The 13,667-nt window shown below is 42.9% G+C and overlaps 1 long non-coding RNA gene across 1 annotated transcript in view; it reads right to left on the reverse strand.

Moving 5' to 3' along the window:
* The window catches only part of LOC129386083 (uncharacterized), a 56,785-nt gene extending 44,971 nt beyond the window's left edge, over positions 1-11,814 (reverse strand). The window contains exon 1 of the long non-coding RNA XR_011893213.1: positions 11,711-11,814. This is a non-coding gene — a long non-coding RNA (uncharacterized lncRNA). The remainder of the gene's footprint in view (positions 1-11,710) is intronic.
* Between the last annotated feature and the right edge of the window lie 1,853 nt (positions 11,815-13,667).

Raw genomic sequence — 13,667 nt, forward strand, 5'->3', positions numbered from 1 at the left:
AATTTCATCATTCCACCTAATTTTCTGCCATCCTCGACAGTGCTTCCCTTCCTTTTGGACCAATTCTGTTACTCTGATGGTCCACTAGTTATCTACTCTACGCATTACATCGCCGGCCTAGCCCTATTCTTTTTCCTGTAATGTCAACTAGATTATCGACTATCCTAATTTTCTTTCTGTGCCACATCACTCTATTTCGGTCTTTTAATGTTACGCCTTACAGTTTTCGTTACATCGCTCTTTGCGCGGTTCTTGTTCCAGAGCTTCTTTGTTAACCTCAAAATTTCCGTCCCATACGTTAGCAGCGCTAGAACTAATGATTGCACTTTTTTTTCAGTGATGCTGGTAAGCTCCCAGTCACAATTTAGTAATGCCTGCCATATGCACTCCAAACCATTTATATTCTTCTGTATTTTTCCTTGCAGTGGTCGGGGCCCCATGTCAGTGACTGACCTTGATGAACGTACTTCTGCACAGACTGCAGAGGCTGACTGACGATGAAGAATTCTTGTTGCCTTGTGAGGCTATTGAATACTATCTTTGTCTTCCGCATGTTAATCTTCAACCGTAGTCTTGCATTTTCTCAGTTAAGGCCCTCACTTATTTGTTGAAGCCAGCAGGAAAATGTCATCTGCCAGTCTTTATACATGCATATAATGTCACGCATAGTGCAACGGTGCAGTAATATTGGAAGTCATCGAGGATCCTCCGACAGATGGTTTGTTAGAGGGCGAATTTTTCCCCATTAAAGAGACGGGCGTGGCCGTGTTGCGGACCACCACCGTCGACGATCGGCACAGGTATGCTCCTTGCCGATTCCGAGGCGAATACTTAGAATAGTACACAAACACATGAGGAAATACCGTCTACATGGGCTGAGTAATGCCACATGGAGACTAGCAAGCGGGAAAAGATAAGAAGCGTGCTGGCCTAAAATAATAACTTTTTGATGGGGACCTCCCGCATGGGATAAATAATAAACGCTTCCATTCTAATTTTAATCCGAATTTCTGACGTCAAATTTACGCAGCCGCCAGCGCAACCATCGAGACGTAACGTGCACCGTTGCTTGAACAGTCCATTTAACGCTCTTCTTGTTTACGGGAGGTTACTTTTGTTTACTTTCAAACCCAATACCATTTCTTACCTCGACAGGTTATTTTATTATCTGATTGGCGACAAGAGCAAAGGACTGCATAAATGGTTAGGTTTCCGGTAGGTCCAAGTTAGCGCAGTGAATGCGGACAACCGGGTGAGGTGGCTGGTGCCGCTGTCTACGAATGGTTCTCTCCCCCTTGTGTTGCTTGCGGTGACGTGTGATGGTAGGTTTAAAATGCCGTTTAAACAGATTATTAGCAAAGAAGTGTTGGCAGAGTGATGTCGGATAAACTCCACAACGTTATGGCGCAAGTAAAAAAAAAGTTTATTATACGCAGAGAAATGTTTTCACCCTGCAAACTCTGAGTAGCCAGTGCCAATTCCATAAGCGGGAATCCATCTTCTATGCCTCTCGGAAAGAGGTAGTCATCGCCTACTCTAAAAAATCTCAGCTGTGATCAACCTAATGCATTTTTAGTGCGTACACGTCACTTGTACGTGATGAGTTTCTGCGATCGTTTGACATTGCATTACAGAGATGCAAAGTGGGCAATGCCCGAAATATAATGAGTAACAGTGGAGCGCTAATGGAGAAGAAAGGGTAGAATCCTATTGACATTTTTTTTGTGCCTATTCATACATAATAACTCTGCGCACAACCCATTGGCTGGAGAGTTCTTGCGGTATTCTAGATGTCGCGAGACAAGGATGCCAGCGGGTTCTGCCAGAAATGTTTGACGAATCCTGGAGGGCTAATTGCATAAATGAAATATAAAGAGATTAGAATAGCCTGGGGTTTAACGCACAAGAACTGGCCTCCTGCGTACGGCAATCTATACAAAGATAGATGATGGCCGCTTATCGTCACATGGCTGTGGCACAGTGCGGCATCCCGAAGATAGCTATAACAATAGATTTCGGCTTCTCTGTGTTTGTCCGCATGCAGTAGGCGTAATGAACGCGGCGCAGACGTTCCAGTGATTGATGAATGAAGTGAACCGTGGACTGCCATTGGCCTTCGTCTAGTTAGGCACTTCGATCTCGAGCAGCACACCGGAAAAACTTGGTGAGCAAGCACTCGTTTTGAAGCGCAAGAAATGCATTTCCGGTGTTAGGGCACTCGTTTGTTTTGTACACGGCATCACTACGCAAGGGGTTATGGCACTGGAAGACCGGGAGCGGGCGGTCAAAGCTTTTACTGCATTAACCTCTCTCCGCTCATTGCTCGAGTTTTTCCAATTCATCAATCCTCTCCGCCAATTCATCACATCCTGCGGCTAAATTGTCCAGCTGTTAACGAACTTGGTGCGGTATAACTACAAAGCGCACCCGTTAGTGGAGACGAACGTGTGGTTAAAGTGAAATATTTCAATATAGTGTTAAGGCGATTTTATTTGTTGTCTGGCACGTTTGGAGCTTCGGATAAGACGACGTTAACGCGATAATAATTTCATAATGACACACAAATGACCGATGCCTTTTGGTGCTAAGGGCACATGCGTAATGTGCGTAATTGAATGTCTGGATGAACCATTTGCTCGGAATTCATGCTATACGTTCAACGCTAACCGGTTTACTACCTGCCGTTATAAAATGAGGGCTGTATATACAGATAGATAAGTAAGCACATAAGTGTTGCATTGTGATAGGATGTTGTTGCGAATATTCTCATGTACTTGCGTTTGTACTGTCGTGCTCTCTGTGTATGTAGTAAATGTAATGGGAACTGGCGTACTAGAGGACTTGTTGCAACAAGTCTCTATTGGCAAACGTTGACTTTGATTTTTTATTTAAAAGTTGACCCTGCGTAATGTAGCTGACGCTGCCATCTCCCCGCCAGCCGCCATCGCAGGATGTGTGGACTTCTATGGATGTTTGGCTACCATGCGTACATATACCTGGGCTTATCACTGACAGCTTTATTTAACCTGAAATTACAGATGTTTGACGGATGTGAACGCCTCACAAACATGGAAAGCCATCAGAATGGCTCACCGCAAGCGCACAAAACTACCACCATTTTGGTCCCGAAAGTGTCGGTTGCGTGCATTGATGCCCACCATGGCACAACCGGGTGTTTACGGCACGATTGTGGATGCCTTCATTGCAGCCTTACGAGCTCCTCCGGACCAGAAATTGTCTAGCTATTTACGTGACATTCGTGCGTGTCGTGCCGCCGATTTCTACATTCCTAATAGAATGAACTGAACATATTATTTTGATACATGGTTTATACTTTTAGTCTGCTCATCAGCGTGATGATAATGCCCTTTTGTCAAAGAAATAATGAAACTTTATTGACGTAAACTTTGGAATGATGTTTAAAACGAGAGCAGTAGAGGAACCTTCCCTGCTAATGCGGCTGTGAAGAATTCTGTGATAACCTACGCAATTGCTGATGAACTAAAACAGACCTGAGGTCATTGGTAGTAGTCAGCGATGCTGTTGAACTTACCTTTATGTAAATTTGATTCAAGGCGACTTACGATGTCTATACCTTTAATTTGCACAGGAGAAAGACTGTGAACCGGCAACTACGGCAAAAAAGATTGAATTTCATGACTTATGTAAGCTCATGGACAATATCATTATCGACCAACGAGGAATAGAAGCCGCTCTCAAAACATTGAATGCGTCTAATGCAACTGGGCCCAATGCTTTGTCACCAGCACTGCTTTCTTGTGCCCACGGGAGGTGTCCAAATATCTGTGCGTAATCTTTACTAAATCTTTTTACTAGAAATATCTTTACCAGATGACTGGAAACTTGCCAATGCATAGTGAATAAAGGTGGACCGCGAAGTAGTGTTTTGAATTACCGGCCTATCTCGCTTACTAGCGTTGCATGTAAGATACTTGAACATGTGCTTCACTGTAATGTTATGAGCCTCATGAACGTGCACTCTTTGCTCAGCCCCCCGCAGCATGGATTTCGCGTTGGATTTTCCTGTACAAGACAGTTGCTTGAGTTGACGCATGGTTTACGAGGAACTTTGGATAAGGGTTTTTCTGTTGACTGTTTGTTTCTAGATTTTAAGAAGGCGTTCGATGTTCTCCCTCACTCTTTACTTATAGAAAAATTAGAAATGCATAACATAAACAGTACGGTTGTCAACTGGATAAAATAATACCTAAATGTAAGAAAACAGAAAGCTGTGCTTAATGGCAAAACATCCCGTGAAATTGATGTGTCCTCTGGCGTGCTCCAAGGATCAGTCATAGGACCACTTTTATTTCTCATCTATATAAATGATATTTGCTCTGGTATTTCATCACAAATCAGGCTATTTGCCGACGATTGTGTTTTGTGCAGGACTATTCACATTACCCATGACTGCAATGTTTTACAAAACGACCTCTACAAGGTAAATGAGTGATGCAACAAGTGGCACATTCTCATTAACATCAGGAAAAAAAACGTTCATATGCGTTTTTCAAGAAAAAAGAACAACTCATGACTTCTGTTACTCTTTTAATTCAACCATGATATTATCGGTTCAGGAGCGCAAACATCTCGGCGTTTATTTTACACCTGTTCTTTCTTGAAGCCGTCACACTGATCATATCACAACTAAAGCATGCTGCGTTCCAGGTTTCCTGATCAGAAATGCAAAAAACGTTACCACTGGAGACAAAGGACTCATTGTAAAAATCAAATGTCCCATCTGTTCTGGATTATGCTTGTGGTGTATGGCATCCGTGGTCGGCACGTTACGTGAACAGCTTAGAAAGAATCCAAAGCATAGCCTTTCGTTTTGTTTACTCAAATTGCCCCAGGAATTTCAGTGTTTCAAGAGCAAAAGAAAGCCTCGGTTGAGAACCACTACAGCAACGCATAAAACATCTCAGCATGAAACTCTTTCACAACATATTCCACTCTCGAACAGGTACAGATCCCGGGAAATATTTTTCTAAGCTTGATTACGTTTTTCAACGGCTGGACCATGAAAATAAGGTTAAAGAATTTGCCTGCTAAAATGACGCGTTTAAAATGTCATTTTTCCCCAGAACCATAGGCCAATGGAACAAGCTACCATCCGATTTCGCAAAGATTCTCTCAAACGATGTATTTTGAAACTATGCGCCCACTGAAGTAAGATAGTGTTCTTGTGTGTATGTGCGAGCATGGAAGTGTTCCGGGCACATGTTTTGTTTTGCCTGCGTTATTTATTGGTTCTTTGTTTCCTTCTCCCCCGCCCCCCCCCCTGTAATGCCTACGGATGCTGTGGGTATTGTGATAAATAAGTAAATAAATATAAGGCACTCGCTTAAAACGACTGCAGTGTTCATCGACCTGGTGATTCGGTTGAGTAGGTTATTCATTGTGAAATTGCTTTACCCCTAAACAACGCGCGCAAAACGAGCATAGGATAATGAGCGCACTACTCTCGACGCGTTTGCTTCGATATTATATACATAACAGTGTGTGCGCACTTTCAGGGTACAAATTTCTGTAGGGGGGGGGGGGGGATAAATTTCCCTCTGTAATCACTACCTTATTGTCCGCTCAGCACGGCTTCGATTATTTATTCGACTACTCGTCCTCACTCCGTTTGACGACTGAAAGAGCGATAAAGTTTGGTTTAGAAAGGCAATCCCTGTTATGCGCGGCAAGGTGAGCGTCGTTTTACCTTTTAACGTAGTAGTTATGTTCTGCTGGACATGACTTAAGGCACCGCCACGCACGGTCAGGGAAAATTTCTAAAATACAGGCAGATCTGATGTATCGCCTTCGGTAAATTGTTTTAAGTTCGCGGATCACGCCGACTCACTCTCACCGAAGTTATGTTAAGCGGGTGTGCTTCGTACACATCCACATCCACATTATGCTCAAACAAGGCTCACTCAGGCATATGCAAGCAACTCAGGCTCACATAAAGCAATACTAAAAATTCATGAATAATTAGCTGTGATATTAAATTTCGCACCAACGATGGCAAACCGTCATTTCCCGCTTAGGAGGCTAGGTATGGTAGAAAGCAGAAAAATCAAAACTGTGCGAATCCCCACACGGTGGAAATTGAAGCGAAGCTTCCAGTGCTGTTTGCGCGTATTAACGGCAATTCACGTTGCGCTTACAGCGAATGTTGTAGTTTTTCAGTGCTTTATGAAGTGCTAGGGGGACGAGCTAATGGTTAACGCTACCTTGAGTGGATCATTTATGTTTGTCGACGTTGAACACGCAGTGCTGCACCTACCGTGTGGTAATTTCAATTTACAGTTCTCCAGTTTCTTTCTATGAAGCACGATTTCACAATGCCCCGACCACAAATCGATGTTGTGATAGGTGTGGCATCGTGGAATCTCTAGAGCCCATCTAGCTTGATGTGCACAGTTTACAGAGACAAGCGACAGCAATATAAAATGAATATGGAAAAGCTCAACCAAGACCCCCTTTGACGTTGACACGGATGCTGGGTCCCAGCCCTTGGCCACCAAAACAGCGCAAAGTGCTTGAACTTTTTGATTTTATCCTTAGAGTCAATTGGTATGCTGTCTGAACTATGACTCATGCACGTCGTCTCATCCATACTGTGATCTTCTCTTCTTCTGCATTTATCGTTTACCTTGGTGGCATCGAACACATTACTGTTTATAACATCACACGACCAGAATTTCTTCCCCTTTCTTCTGCCCAGCTTCTTCTATGGCCTCTATTCTTCCTCACTCCACTCCATGCATGTAGGAGAAAGTACGCTTGCTAAGCAGTCTGCATTTTAAATAGAGCGCTTTCTCTCTTTCTCCAGTCTGTCCACAGTTGTGCAAATATATGTCGTAGTAGTGGTTCCTTAATTGTAGGGCCCACAAACGGGGCGTGCTTTCCGACGTCGCATTATCCCTCTTCGGCGCAGCTTTCATGTATGCGAGCTGCCACGAACTAACACTGCGCGGTTACTCACTCGTTTTATGAGCGCGTTGGCTCTACGTATTCTTTGCCTACTTTGCCAATGATCTCTCTACCGTTTTGTCTAAATAATTTTTGACCTGATGGCCGTGCTTTAAAAAAAGAAGGCGTGGCAGCTTACGCGCTGCTTTCGTGGCGTGCTCGCAAGTAATTAGAGCAGTCCAGAGTACATTGTGGCGAAGCCAAAATATCTCTCGTTGGAAAGCTCTCATAGACCACAAACGAGGAATGCTTTCAGATGTTCAATTAGGAATTCATACGGAGTGGCTTGTAACAACACAGGTATTTTTTTATGTGCAGTATTGTGTTTTGATGGCTCAGGCTCATTATTGTCTATTCAGTGAGGCACAATTAGCTCAGCTACAGATGTAATCAGTCTAAAGAGTTCCAAGACCTGGAAGCAAATGTTGGGTGCAGGGCCACACCTGTTTCAACTTAAGATGTTCGGCTTGCGAATGCGTTTATGCAAAGGTAGATATAGCACTTAGTACACTTCGTGAGAAAAAGCTGGTTTCTTGTTTTCACGCGTTGAACAGTTTGATTAGAGTGGTCCCCTTAAACATTCCCATCTACGCATTGCTTGCGCTTTTAGGAAGAATTTGGAGGCAAATCGGGTGTTACACATAAGTCTGGGGGTGTCAGGGCGCACTACGTAGAGCTATTGTGCCTAGAATATACTGGATAGTGCACCGTCCGCAGCCTCCCGGGTGGCACTGGATGCAATGAATGCCGGCAGCTGCCGCTAGGAGCGCTGCAGTGCAGTTGGGTGCCGCGGCACGATCCGGTCTTCGTAACCCGCCTTGTTTCCGCCGCATCGGCAAGCAGGCTGCTGCGCTTTTTGTTTTTATTAAGCCGTATCAGCAGCACAGTTCAAACGTGCGCAGATGATTACTGATTAGGGTTTGTTTTGATTACAACAGGCATCTTTAGCGCTTGTCGCGTGCGTGAAAAGCTTGTGCTACCTCAGCTCCGCTTCCAGCGGAGAACCTCATTTGTTTCTATGCTGCCGAAGAGAAAACGTAATTTTTAAGGCAGAAGCCTTAGATCTCCATGTTTCAAGGTCTTCTTGTGAGGTACAGAACATGTCACACGATCCAAGGAAGGCCAGAAGCGAACCAAAGCATGTCCTGCCGTGTATAAGAGATGATTAATGATTAGCAAAATTAATTATTGATTAATGATTGGATTAAGGTAGATTAGAGCGGATGAAGGAGGACTAGGGTGGATTACAGTTGGCTTTACAAGGCGTTTGCCTTCGTGCCCCTTAGGCGATAGGTAAGGACACTTGTTTTTTGTTGTAGTGATGATGGCAGCGTAATTTTTTAAGGGTAAGCTTTAGATTGCATTTTTTATTCTAATAAAGTAAAATAATTTTAAGGTTAGGTTACTGTTATATTGATGTTATGTTAATGCGTAACCATTCAAGGCCGTTGTAATCGATTATCTTTTGAAATGACTCGAATTTCGCTGTTCTTTCTCTGTTTTATTTGCTGCTGTTTCTTCCTATTTCCGTCCTCATAGGTATGAATGTTTTTAATTGTTTGTAAACCATGTACCCATCCCTTCATAATGCCCATTGTGCTCCGAGGGCATGATAATGAGTAAATAAGTTAGCCTGTAAAATAAACTGTGGTGTTCTGTGTACTATACATTATTTATACTAGGTAAATACCTGCAGATTTCTTTTTATTTCTGGTATACGTGAACAAAACTAATAAACATATATTTCATTTGAGCGTAACAAAGATTTTATTCAAGCGTAACAACAGTCAAACGCAGGCACAAGACAGCGCTAGATATGAGATAATGTACACACACATGAAGAAGATTGATCTAGTGGCAGTGACGCAGTTTAAGAAGCTTCTGTCGTTGCCTTTGCGCTTTCCTCTCTTTGTTGATGCCTTTTACAAAAGCTGAAACCTCAAGAAAACACATAACTTTACAACTGCTGTCAAAGCTGGTTTTTCATGCTCTGGGCACCCTAGTTGTGGAAAGGCCTGTGTCTGGAGCTGACCTGAAAAATCAGCTAGACTGGCTACATGTAACTTGTTTTTGCTAAAGAACACAGTAAAAGCATCTTCCATGGCCTTCACAGCGGTTTACAAGGTCTGAATAAGATAGACAAGGCTTCCATTGTGAAAATGGGTAGTGCAAAGCAGCGTCAGCACTAGCTTCAGCTTTACTTACGCAAAGGAATTAATTCTGCGCACTGGGGTCAAGAATTTTTGGCAGTGATCTTTCGTGCAACATAACCTTTAGTATAGTAGTTCAAAGCATTACTGCTCCTTCTTTCCTGTTTTTCTTTTTCGTGGCACTCACAAAGTGCATGCTTAGGATACTCAGGAAATGTATGGCGTAGGGTTTCAGGTGTGCTTTATCGCGGGGAATCTCGTGTACAACGTTGTTCACGGTGATAGAGAGCGCACCCTGGACTAAACTGCTTTCTAAATGTTTTTCACAAACCACAGCAGTTGGTGCCAGCCTTCTGTCCATTCTCCTGGTCATTCTTGCCCATTCTGCTACCACTTCGTATCAGATGGTGGAGTGAACAAGGATACGCGCCCTTTGTTCGAGCGGTCACCGCTTCTACACAACGGCACAAAGCAGGTCGTCTCCTTGATTCACCGCCGCCGCATAGTTATTGTAATGACAAGCACACGAACACAGCAGCGACGCACTCATCTTTGACAACACCAACAAGCACGCAACGCTGTATTAACACTGAAAACGCAAACATAGAAACCGACGCAACCGCTGCGAAACTGATGTGCGATGCAGACGGCACGCGCAGTCTGCACCCACCCGTAAGGCAGCCACCTCTGCCGGCCACCGTGGGCACTCATTGCAGGCGGCGCCACGCTCCTCCATTGAAAAGAGCGGGCGCACGGTACACTAGGCAGTACATTCTAGGCACTATAGTTCAGCGCTCAATGAGTAGCCTAATGTACTTCTGTAATTAAAAATATCGGCAAGCTCGAGCAGCATGAGTTAAAGATTAAGAGCAGAAAAACGCAGGCTCAAATAAAGTCGCTACAAAAAGCACTTCTTATTTTCAGATTGGAACTGCCTGAAACCGCCCGGCTAATTCGCGATGAATAATAATAAACCATGGCTGTCACATAGACTGTTACATAATGTACAAAAAACTCAGGCGAATACGATAGGACCTATTTAGGCGCGATGTATAAAGTGAAAGTTTTCCAGCACCAAGTGCACAAAGGTCGTCATGCAGACGTAAAATTAACAGGGAAAGCATGAAGGCGGCTTCATTCCCACGTTTTATGACACAAAAATTCTCCTCAGACACGGAAACCACTTCATGTCAGGAGTTATTGTGGTATGTCATGTCGTTATATAGAAAGCAGGGCCTCGTAAGCTGTGTCCCAGCGCAGATGTTTTCCTACTTTCTAATTTACATCATTTACATGGGTGTACTTGTTAGTAGTATTTAAGCAAACCAAATAAAATTACTAATTAAAAGCTTTTTATCAGCAATTTTTTTCGCAACGCTGAATGATAACATCGCGTTTGCAGGTAACTAACTAGTCTTCCTACTACCAGTGGTTCTGTGATCGAAGGCTGGAGCATTACCGCCACTTTAGCATTTACAGGATACATTGTGAACACAAAATATGCTCTCATGATGCTTATCGGTTTTCCTGAGTATTTGTCAGTTGATATCTTTGCATTTTCCATACAAAAAAGTCCAGAGTGAGCGCCAGCGTCGCTGCTTCCTATTGGCCTTGGTATTTTATTGTTCCGTAATTGTCATAATGGTCATGTCGTAATTGTCAACTTAGTGCGCTAATCATGAATTTAATTTTTAGTTCATTAACTTCTGTGAACTCAGTATAATCTTTCTAATCTGCTTGCAGTCCGCGTGAGCGTCATAGCAGCGGATTCCTTGCAGCTGAAATATGCATTCAAGGGAAAGACGTAATGACGAGCAATGAAAGTGAATGACGATGTGAATGAAATGCATAGGCAGAGGAGTTTGATAATTGGTGGCAGGCTCGCTTCACGACGTCAGGCTCACAGCTCAGCCTTCGCAAGGATGTCTCAGAGTTGTTATTCCGGTTGTCAGCACCAGGTAAAAAACCACCCAGCAACGCACCGCCTAACCTTTTTCAGCTTGTTCTTCACGTGCGCACAGAGTTCTCCAATACAGATGAAGACAACCGTACTGTTGTAGAGAATTCGTTTTTGAATCCCATTTATTAATTATGTTTCCTTCGCTTTGCCACATCATATAATGGAAACGACGGCAGAGCCTCACGCCATTTGGAGGAATATTCAGGTTATAGTTCTTAATAGGGGCTAGAAGTTTCTACTGAGCATGAAATGTGAAGGCCTAGTAATTGCGCCTAATATTTTGCATTCGTTAAAGCGCAAGAAGATATTACCCATGCGTGTACATATCTAAACTATGTAACGCTAAGTTGTAGAAAAAGTAATTATTGCCCGACGATACAGAAAGATTATGAAGTTATTAATCAAATGAAACGCACAATTCCTCAAACATCAAGGCGCCACACATAAGTCACCTACCTTAAACGAAGAGAACATTAGGCAATGGTGCAAATTGTGTGACCAACAGCACAGTGCTTGGCGTCAGTGTGGCCGGATTTGCGAAGAGGCATGGTTGAGTGCGATGTGCTGGTGACGTTTGATGCAACCAAGCCTTTCGTTAGACGAATTATGGGCTTACCTTTTGATACAAGAATTCCTACAGCAAGGAAGAAACCGTAGTATCGCCGACGCATGCTCAGATGTAAAAATTGCTCGCACCGTCCAGAGAGGCAACTTATCTCCGCGGAAACATGACGAATGCTCTGAGCTCTGTTTTCTATGTACTATTCCAAAGAATATGCGACCTTATGCTGAACTTTGTTACAAATATTTATTCACTACGTCATTCCCGTGTTAGAAGATCGTGGAATAGATCGCTTACAATCTGAAGCAAAGCTTTGAAGGGCACGTGATATATTGTAATTGTTGCACTGGAGCCCCTACGCCAAAAGATCAGTTATAAGGTTGTTTGAATTGCTTTAATGCAGAACAGGGTTCATGAGCCTTACAGGCACTTCAAGCAAAAAATGGCTGGAATGACAGAAGTGCGGTGGAAATAGCTTCCAATGTTGATATTGAACGAGCGTATTTGTGCGTTCTTTTTCAGAGACGCCATTTGCATATTTTGCGTTACCCAACCGTTGTTCATTATCGATGATTATTAGGCGTGAATAACCTTGGGTCATCTTCGTCCGACTAGGCAATAATGTTAGTGACCCTAGTGCGGTTTTTTCCTAGGCATCGCTGGCATGTTGTTTGCGTCATAATTCGAATTCTGTCTCTCACATTTATTGTCAAGTCTTAACTTGCTCGAATTCATGAAAAAGGAGGCAACAAGAATTCTAAAGAATAATTTTTCTGACATATTTTATAGCGAGAAGCATATTTCCCATGCTCAATAAATAAAGGACTAATGGCTAACCGGTATTCCTTATTCATTTATTGCGGGCAGGACTCCACGAAGGAAACACGTGAAGTGCAACTGACGACCAGCACAGTGCAGTGAATCTGCAAACAATGGCCATTAAATGATGAAATGGTTAATTACTATTATACACTACCAAGCCCTATCAAACAACCACTTATTACTCTGTCACTCATTTATACGGCGTTTTTCCATTGCAACAGTAATTAGAAAGATGGAAGGCTGAACAATTTTTATTTCATGTATCTTTAGCGTTTGCTCAATTATATTTTCGTGATAACCACTTTATTTATGGTCATTATTATTATTCATAGTTTTATGTTTTTATTTAAAATTAGTATTATTGATTTTTGTTTTATAACGGCTCGTTTCTGTGGGAGAACCGTGCAAGTCATCATGTTTAGCTGGAGTTAGAAAAAAAGCACGAATACTCATCACGACATCACTGGAATACATCTTTAATACCTGCTTTTCGCCCCACGGTAACTTAAGTGTTTGTTTGCATTCTCAGCACTTGGATGTGAGCGACACGTTTTGATTCACACGTAAGAAAAGAAAAAGGAATGCGGAAACTCTATTGGAGTTGCTTCAGTATGCGTGAGCATACGCCCAAATTTCACGTTGGCCCACCCCCAATTTTAAAGTTGACCTGACCCTAAACTTCAGTTGGCCCACCCCTACTGTAAGCTTCCCGATGCATATTTTGAAGAAGCCATATGTCTCTCTAAGGGTAGGCTGTTGTTGATTCTTTTTTGTTTAAAGTGTTTCTTAGCTCTTATAAAGGTAGCAATACATCTACACTATTATAGCGTTTAAATGTCTGAACTTTGCCAATCACACATTTTTGAGCAAATACAAGCCATTACATGTTTCGCGTGATGGGGCTGGTGAACTCGCTGAAGAATGCTTACGCATTAAAAAAGATCGAACGCTAGCTGCGTCTGCTGTTACTACTCAAGTGCATCTGTGGAGCACGTGCATGTGAACGACCCACAAAACCCGCACCGGCAAGTGAACCTGCGCAGACGGCCTAACTTAGAGGACCGGGTTATTAACTTTAGCCGTGTTTAAACTGCTCGCTCTTTAGCCGTCATCAAAAATAGGCATCCATCACGAAAGCTTCGTCTCTTCTAAATAGATTTCTACGTAATTCGCTCTATAATAGAGCGAA

Source organism: Dermacentor andersoni, chromosome 3 (genome assembly GCF_023375885.2).
Source record: "Dermacentor andersoni chromosome 3, qqDerAnde1_hic_scaffold, whole genome shotgun sequence".
Lineage (NCBI taxonomy): Eukaryota > Metazoa > Arthropoda > Arachnida > Ixodida > Ixodidae > Dermacentor > Dermacentor andersoni.